The sequence below is a fragment of the Anser anser genome (genome assembly GCF_964211835.1).
Source record: "Anser anser genome assembly, chromosome: 7".
Classification (NCBI taxonomy): domain Eukaryota; kingdom Metazoa; phylum Chordata; class Aves; order Anseriformes; family Anatidae; genus Anser; species Anser anser.
The window spans coordinates 37,210,839-37,218,230 of record NC_139727.1 but is presented as its reverse complement, the minus strand read 5'-3'; the positions used below and the strand labels follow the sequence as shown (position 1 = coordinate 37,218,230).

Here is a 7,392-nt window from a genome sequence, read left to right as displayed (position 1 = left end):
GGAACATATCTCACCCTATAGATAAATCTTCTTACATGGTCTTCTCTTACCAGTATGGCACTGCTGTGACGGGACGAGCAGGAAAAGCTTTCCCAACTGGCTGCAAAACTCTCTCTTCTGAAAGGCAGGAACAAGAGGGACTTCACACAAGGTACCAAACATTTTTGGTACCAAACATTGCCCTCGCTGCTGCTGCTCCCTCCCCAGCTCGGACGGCCCCAGCCACCCCCACCGTACGTTAAGGCTTTCCCCAGCACAACCAGATTTTGGTTGTATTTTGTCTGCTCCTGCAAGGTGGGTGTGCACAGTATGTATGTCTTGCATGTATGGCTAGGTGTAATATTCACTGCAACGGTGTGAGAGAGTTTTAATCACAGTGGATCGGGCTGCGGTATGGTATTTTCAGCCTGTACCTTTCATAGGGTTTTGCCGAGGAAATGGTCATCATTAACACTGTTATCACTGGTGTGGAAAGGGTAAAGGGATGCTCTCAAAGTCCACCAGCATACCAGATACACCCAAACTCAGGTTTTGCTCGCTGCCAGGCATCAAAACCTTTAAGCCCCATCTCAGGCCAGCCCTATTTCAAGGCACAGATGAGAAAAATAAACTAGAGGAACACCATGACCACTACCCCTCACCCTTTGTACAAGTTTCTTTCGCAAACAAGTGCCATTTTACAATACTTCAGAGAACTGGAAATTGGGGAGCCTTGGCAGCTTCCTAAATTAGACTAAAAACCTAGCTTTTAGATAGCTAAAGGTAAGTGAGACGAATCTGACCCTAGATTTTCCATAGGAATTAGACACCTAAAAGTTTTTTGTTTCTAATGGCCATTCAGCCCCTGATGCAGAGACTGTCATTAAACAATTTTATTCTCAGATCCTATTCCATTCATAATTTTTACAGCATTTTTAATTAAAAAGAAAAAAAAAAAAACAGACAAGGAACACTTTATCAGTAACAGGAAGAAAATGGCTCTGACAAAAAAAAAATAGGAAATTCAGAGTAATCAAAATTACTGTTGATTCTTTTTTTACTGAAGTTCAATGTTGCATTACTGTTTAATTTATGTATCCTACAGCTTTTCATTCATTGCCATACCCTAAATGTTATTCAAATGTAAGAAATTTAAGAAAGAACAGCCCTCCAGAATTGAAAACAAAAGCCCCACAGCATTTAATATTATGATAACATGCTTAAAAGTAAATGCAATTAGTCACCAATGGGGCGGGTGGGAGTGTTACTAAAATTTTATGAAGAAAATTACCTGATATGAAAAGCAACTAACAAGGTCATTCTGTACTAGATATTATCCAGAAAAAAAAAATTAAACCTATGTTGCTGCTTCAATACTGCCTAATACTAGGAATTGGCAGAAAAACATCTATTCTATGAATAATAGCTCAACAGTCCCAAAGGACATCAATACATGAATAAGAAAAAAAAAAAAATCTCAAGCCTTTCCAAAATGGTGCTAATGCTCCACTGAAACTTAATTTTATAATTTACTGGCAGTCAAGATGGCAGGAAATAAAGTAATTTGCTATATATTCTGCACAACAAACCCCCTGCTTTTCCTGGGAAGGGTAATTATCCCTAAAAAAAAAAAAAAAAAAAAAGAGAGAAAAAAATACGACATCTCATATTAAGCTAAAGTCTCATCAAGAAGAGAAAGAGTGCCTCATTACATGTAATTACCAGGGAATTAGAAACATCATTTAACTAAATGAGCGAATAATGCTCAGGATATTGAAGAAACTTGCCTGCACTTCTGCAGAGCACTCTAAGTCCCATTACAAAAATTGCACCTCTTTAATGGAATAATTTTAGGCCTTGTCTGCCTTGCTTTAAAAATAAAGAGCCTCAGAGAGGCAGAAAGAGGCTGAAACTACCATAAACAACTGTTGAAAAGAGCTGCAGAGTAGGAGTAGTCTCTACTGGATACCATGATTTAAAATGACTCATAATCTAACATAATCATGAAAATTAAACCTAAGGACTTGGGTGGGAGGATGGGAGAGAGGGAGGGAAACGAATTACCCTTTTTAATTGTACTTACTCAAGACTACAATGTATTTATAATTATACATTATAGATAACGGGTGAAAGATTCTAGGTTAAAGGTAAATCTTACAGAGAGGGATGAAAGGCTGTGGCATTAGGAGCTGGCTTAAGAACAAGGAGAGATGCACACCCGCCGATTGATACTGACTGTCCTGCAATGCAATTTTTTTTTAATAGTGAAGAGTTACTAGGGGAATTAATAAGGGCCACGGTAATGGAGTGCGCACAAACTTCACAGACTGCAACTGCTATTTTAGGAATATCGTTTCTGTCTGTAAAGGTGATTCTGGTGCTGTTAGCAACAAATACGGTCTGGAAAACATTATTTGCCACCATTTTGACACGGAGGTTGAGCTGGTGCCAAAAGAAAGGAGGTTCTCCTCACTGATTTTAGCCAACGGAATTGTCTCCAAGCCATATAGCGAGTCACCAAAATGAAAAGATCTCCTTTGAGGCCGGAAGGTTTTGGTCAGGGCTCGAATCCTCGCCCTGCCTCACTCCATGTGGAATTAAAAAACTCCGGTGACGTTACCACAGGGTCACTCTGAAATTTCTTCAAGCTGATGCAGAGGAAAAGCCCCGTATTTTTAATATAACATCCTCAGAGAAATGGAAAACGCACAGCAGTGAAACAAGAACTAAGGGGATACAAATAATGCATCATCTGCACTGTGCACGCTTCCTCTGTCAACATTTTCATCCTTCATTTCCTTCCCTCCACAAAAACCTCACTGTAGAAATTCTAGGCAAATCAGGGCAGCTGGTTCTTTCCTGTAAACAGTCCCACAGCAGATCAACATATTAACAGAATAAGTACTGAAATAAGAGGAAGAAAAAGGAGCTATAGCCCCCAAAGTGCTGAGTCTGGACATCTCATCTGGATGTACCAGGATATCAGAAAATTGATCAGTTTTGTTGCTCTCAAGACAAGACATAAAAATTTCAGGCGGCTCACATGGGCTTGGTTTAGATTATTTTTAGTTTTATTTTGGGGGAAGTTGAAGATGATTGAGAAGACAGTCCAGAAAGCAGTACGTGAAAACATCAGGGTTTTATTCAGTGCTTCAATATCTTGGCCACTTACAAGTCGTATCTGAATTATTTCTGGTTGTGGGAACAGAGGCTTAATGAAACATTAAATGTTTAAACAACAAGAAATTAGCAATGACATGGGGAGGGAGAGTAAACAGCACTGGAAACAGGTGAAGTGCAGTTTCCCTGCCTGTGGGAGGCACGGGGAGGCCATTCAAGCACATCCCAAAATCGCCTGAAATTTTGGTTGCTGCTCAAACGTCACCCACCCAGAGCAAAGCAGTGGTGAATGACGTCCTCGAGCACTTGGTGGGTGTTGAAAACCTAGAGCTGTGCTCGCCTGTTGGAATAAGAAGGGCAGGTGGTGGCATTTGAGACCCGTACCATCAAAGTGCAGCCTGCAGCACGTGAACCCCTGACTCCATCAAAGGCTGCGCATCTCCAGCTCCTGTTTGCAGAAAAGCCAGATTTCTGTCCCGTATCACTTGCGAACAACTGCCAAAAGAGGTTTCACCCAATGCTGTATTGATCCAGATATTTTATATAATGGGTACTTCAGCAAAAGACATTGTCCTCACAAAGTAAATGAAGAAGGGAACTGGAGGGTCTTAACCTTAATTGATTTTTTTTTATTCTGGTTTCCTAAGGAAATGAGACTCGTGCAACGAAATTGCCTGTGTCTGCCTGCCCCTTTCTCCTCTCATCCCCCTAATAACTTTGGGGCTGGTCAGACAACTACAGCCAAGTTGGATGGAGGAAGGAGGTCTCGGAGCTATCAGATTCCTGCCTCGCTCAGGAAAGCAGGCAGCCAAGCAGGGGAACGGGTTTCATAGTGTTCCCCCTAAGGAAGGTCTGGGAAATCTAGCTGGGCAAAAGCTTCCTCCTGACTGTGGAGAAGGTTAAATCTCAACTTGATTTCTCAGGTGTCTAAGAAGGCTTTGAGCAACATGGGCTGGTGGGAGGTGTCCCTACCCATGGCAGGGGGGTGACACAAGAGGGTCTTCAAGGTCCCTTCCAACCCAAACCACCCTATGATTTTATGATTCTATGGAAAATCACCAAAAAAAAAAAAAAAAAACGACTGTAGAAAATCAGACTTCTCTCTGTGACTCGCTGAATTACTTGTTTGCTGTTTAGACAAATTCTGTTTTTGTACGGGCAATCTTGACATCACTACAAGAAGGAAGAAGAGAAACAAGAGGAGATCAGGAAAGAAATATGACTGAGATCCATTTTTGCACCCTCCCTATTGATTTCCATCTCTGTCAAAAAATATAATTCCGAAAATTTCCGTCTCCACCCCATCCTCAAAAATCTCACTTGTAACCCCATTATCTGCCTAATTAAATTCTGGATGTATAAAACTGTTAGACCCATCTTTTGGGAGACTGTACGCTTTAATCACAATTACATGCTGCATATTTCATGATATATATCTTTTGCGTATAATTAGGAATAAAAAATGTAATCCCAAAAAGATGTTTAATAATTTAAATACTGAGGGTTTGATTAAAAGCATTCGAGGATTGCAGATGACAGGAAAAGAGCAGCAACTTCATTATAGCCAAGGGAAAAATTCAAGGACTTTAAGCTCTGCTTTTATTTTTCAAACCAAGCACCACAATCTTAAAAACAAATATTTCAAGCAGGAAAGTATAGATGCATTTCCCCAGGTATATTCCTGTCATTTAATCCGTGGAATAGGACCCAGGATTTTGCACAAAAGGCCAGATGTTTCTGCTGAAAAGTTTACCTACTTCTCACCATGTTTCCCTTCAAACTCTCCTTAGCAGAAATTCACGTACTCCGACAGAAGCAGGCACTTATCTCACTGCTCGGGCACTGCCTCCAGCACTGATGTAGTGGCCTGCAAACACACAGGACTTTGTGTGAAGAATCAGACAATCCCAACACACAAAAAAAGTATGGACGGAAGAGAAAAAGCTAAAGTCATGTTCTCAAAACACACAAATTACAAGAGATATTTATCCTATCTCAGTACAACTTGTTACCAGTGGATGTCTTCAAGTGATGCAGAGGATGATAGGGATTATCACAAGTAAAAAATAGTGACTTGGTATATTAAAGGAATTGTCAAAGAACCGGACTGGGAACAGGGAAGCCTCTCCCACTGACAAATACCCCCGGCGCTCATTTCCAAGGAAAACCCACCTGCAGTCCCCAACAACCCTGCAGCGACCCGCAGCATCCCACGAGGCACAAAGCGGCAGCTGCAGCCACTGGCTCCAAAGCAGGACGGGAAATGTCTACGTGGGGCAAGAAATCTGATTTGCCAACAGCAGACATCAGAGAGGGAGGGTGTGCGACATGGTAAAAAATAAAGGTAAATAGTCTTCATGTCTCCACTATTTTGTCTGCTGAACAGGCTACAACTGTGCAACATTCTTGAGCTTTACAAAGCCAATTACAAATTTCCTACTTAACGCATCTTAATAACCTTTGGTTTGCAGGGCCTGAATTATACTTTTTTTTTTCTGCCTATGTAGAAAAATGATGGCATATTTTTTATTATTTTCAAAAGTACCTCCTCTAAAAATGCTTGCACTTCCTACCTTCATCCAGTCTGTTGCAGCCATCATTCACTATTCACTAAAGTAGATCTTTGTATTCCATTGGCCTCTTTCTATGCCACTTAGCACTGTTATATATCAATACATTAGTGCTAATATATTTTTGTATAAGAAAAAATTGCATTTGAGAAGATTCATCTAAGGATCTTAAGCCTCCTTTAACAATTTGGTCTCATTTACCTTTACACGGAAGCACTGTTTGTTCGATTGACCAAAAATTACATCACAGAAATAAAAAAAGATTAGCTAAAACAACTCCCCACGGTAAGTCTACATCACAGGCAAAAGAAATTAAACCAATTATGTGAGCTCGGATTCAAGAAATCTCTGTTCAGCTCCTGCCTTTGCTCTGTGACAGGGAAATTCACTTCCTTGCTCTCTGCCTTTGTTGACATCTGTGGAATGAGAATACTTCTCTCCCCACCTTTGACTGTCTTATCTATTTAGAGAGCAAATTCTCCAGCCAGGATCATTTCTTACGATGCATCCATCCAGTGCCAAGAACAAGGCGATTGCGGTCTTTGCTGCATTGCTGTCACTGCAAAACTGCAGCGCTTTGCAGACACACGAGCGGGGAAATGCAACCCTTGCTGAGTTTAACTGAATTATTAGGAACACTTTGGCATAAGCGAATAAATTATAGCTTTGCTTTACCTGATGCTCATTACCTTTATATCAGAGGAAATAGAGTGGTTTCTGTAAGCAAGGGATTGATTAAAACAGATGACTGCTTGCTAGGCTGTAACACACAGCTGCTCTGAGTTGCCTCGTGACAGCTGATGGTGACCCTGGCTGCAAGCTTAAACTACGATTATTGTGAGACTGACGCAAATTTGGGGTAAATAAGGTATTTGTATAGCCAGTAAGAATCTTGTGCTCTGCTTTATTAAGTAATTATTCAGTAGGAATTCAGGAACACTTATGAAATGAACACGTATCCCTATGGTAAGAAGCGGTCCTGTGTTGCCCACCAGCACCACCCTGCAGAGCTCTCCCCCAGCAGAGCCCCCAGCACCCGCCGGGCCCTGAGGCTGACGCGAGTTTTGCTTGTTAATGGTGTTTTGGGCCACGAAGGAAACTAAAAGCCTGTTTAATAATTAAAATGTTGTAAGTAAAACGTAGGAACAAAGAATACCAGTCTGCAGTACGAGACTGATGCCAGGTGAATGAGTGATCAGAAAGAAATTCAGCGCTGCAGCCGCCAGAGCCAGCTCCTCTCTCGTACCCCAGGGTAAGACCAGCTGTAGCTACACCATTCCTGGCAGAGGCTTTTCTTGAAAAATTCCACAAATGGAGATTCTGCAGCTTCCCCCGGCCATTTATTCCCAGGCTTAACCATCCTCACACTTAGAAAGTTTTTCCTAATGCCTAGACTAATCTCCGCTGCAATTTAAGCTCATTATGCCTCGTCCCGGTCCCAGTGGACAGGGAGAACAGTTTATTCCCTTCCACTTTGCAGGTAATCACAGGAGACTCTGAAGACCTATTACATCGCCCATGTTGCTATCATGCCTTAGCGCATTCGTGCCTTTTTATCTATAGGAAAATGTATGATACAGTCAAAAAGCGCCACACGCATAGCCTTAGAGCATAAGGCATTTCGCAGGACGTTTCTTTAGCATATTAGTTAGGAGTAACTGGGAGAGTCCAGTATTTGACTTTATATTTCTAAATTCTACATAACTGAATGTATTATAAAGCA

General features: G+C 41.3%; 1 long non-coding RNA gene across 4 annotated transcripts; it reads right to left on the bottom strand.

Annotated features, from left to right (window-relative positions):
• Positions 1-1,925: 1,925 nt before the first annotated feature.
• Positions 1,926-6,314, bottom strand: LOC310902719. 4 transcript variants are annotated; one of them, XR_014586911.1, is made up of 4 exons: positions 6,115-6,314; positions 5,272-5,384; positions 4,857-4,966; positions 1,926-4,272 (listed from the first exon to the last, which is right to left on the bottom strand). It is a non-coding gene; the product is annotated as an uncharacterized lncRNA (long non-coding RNA). The 4 variants fall into 4 exon arrangements; XR_014586912.1 differs by having other exon boundaries at positions 5,272-5,366; XR_014586913.1 differs by lacking the exon at positions 6,115-6,314 and adding an exon at positions 5,871-6,100 and having other exon boundaries at positions 5,272-5,366.
• Between the last annotated feature and the right edge of the window lie 1,078 nt (positions 6,315-7,392).